The sequence below is a fragment of the Branchiostoma belcheri genome, unplaced genomic scaffold, assembly GCF_001625305.1.
Source record: "Branchiostoma belcheri isolate BF01 breed outbred unplaced genomic scaffold, Haploidv18h27 scaffold162, whole genome shotgun sequence".
Classification (NCBI taxonomy): domain Eukaryota; kingdom Metazoa; phylum Chordata; class Leptocardii; order Amphioxiformes; family Branchiostomatidae; genus Branchiostoma; species Branchiostoma belcheri.
Window position 1 is genome coordinate 357113 of NW_017803069.1, and position 1897 is coordinate 359009.

Consider the following 1897-nt stretch of genomic DNA (forward strand, 5'->3'; position numbering starts at 1 on the left):
TTAGCTTGGAATACCGTGGACTTCTGATCAAACCAGAGGGTAACATCCAGATATTTTCCTCAATGAGATTATATTCATGGGAATTATTTCGACAGAAAAGAGATATGCCAAATCTTATGATTTTCTACTTAAACATCTGTAAATTATTCATAGAGAATCAAAACATTCAAATAACTGCTAACTTATCATAGAATATTCTTTTTCATCAAGTCATCGCAATAAACATTGTCTTTTATTATCACATGCCAATCTAAAACAGACTGCAATTTAATGATTTGGCGAGATACACTTTTCCATGTAGCTAATGTCTTGGGCCTGTAAATCGACAAGTGAAAAACAATTGGGCGACATTAAAATGAAAATTAACATCACCTGCAGGGTCTCCATTCTGAACAACCATGATTTCCAGATGCTGTTTTTTTTTTTCAAAAAGCCTTCAGAATTTTTGAAAAGTTACACGATGGAAGTGCTTACATGTGTGCACCTAAGCAGTGCTGTAGGCTCTATGCTGACAGCCTGTACTATGTTGATCTTGCTTTGAAGGCTTCAGCCTGTCCAAGTATATAATGCATGGCCTACATACATAATGTAGCTTATGCAGAACTGGGGCAAACACGTGTGTGTCTGTGTGAGGGAGGTCAAGGCTAGGTTTTATATTTCTCTCAAACAGGCATTAAACAGGCCACAATTTCAAAATAATTTGAACACAGATGAGCAATATTTTGCATCAGTCTGGTTTGAGCAGTTGCTAGTTGGTGTAAAAATGAGGCAATGGACAATCTTTTTAAGGTCTGTTAGCTGCTGTTTATTTTGTGCAGGGCCTCAGGGGTAAGGTGTATGTTACTACAGTCTGTCTGCTGCATTTCCTTCCCTTAGGCTTCTAAAACTCTTTCTATAAATGAAGCCTTTGTGCGATGAATTGTCTGACCTTTCAAATGTGATAAAAACTTTTAAAGTTATCATCAGACTTGACATTGTCTATAACGAAGCTCGTTATGACAATTGATAATTATCTAGTATTTGATATTGGAGTTCATCTTGTTATGAAATCAATGAATTGTACCAAAAGAGATGTACTAAGTAATTAATAAAAAGAGGTGCAAATTAAAGTTACCAATATACTTTGTTAAGGTGAGATTAATTGTTATCCAGTCTTATATGTTTAATTAATTAAAAAAATTAATTGAAAGAATAAACAAACTGTTAGGTATTAAGTGAATGGTCCTTAAGTCCTAACAGACCAGTGTTAGACAATGCTGTCAGTCATGACCTATAGGCTTATTAACGTTATTCCCCTATAGGGCAAATTGTGACAGGTTGTTTAAACTTAAGGTCAATGACCTCTGGTAGAAATGTCAATCACCTGACGCCCTCGCTGGTGATGAGGATAACGTTACAAAATGTGTAATTCCCATTTTTCCCCTGGATGAATGAATACCGGGATGTGTTTCATTCGTTGGTGACATTTCCTTAAAACGGAACCGGATGAAACCAGTTCTATGCTATGAAAACATGAACTTTCCACTCCCATGTTAAAGTCCCCTCCCTCCCCTCTTGAACAACGTGCTGCGATTTCAACAAATCTTTGCCGGTTTTCTGCTGTTTTTCATCAAATGAAACGGAAAACATTCAGTTAAAAGCATCCCATTGTGAATGACGTGGTTTGTCACAAATTTCTGCACTTGTGTAAAACCAAAACATACCTCGAACGCTGCCTGGTTTCGCCATATCAACGTCCAATTTAAATGTCTGTCAAACATGACATTTTGGGACAGTCTATATTGCGGTTTCCTCCCTCTGGAAAACCTTCATATTTTTCATTTTTTATCATTTTCCTTTAAACACTAGATAAGTTTACTCTCAGAGCATAAAAAAGAACTGGGATTACATTTACAGG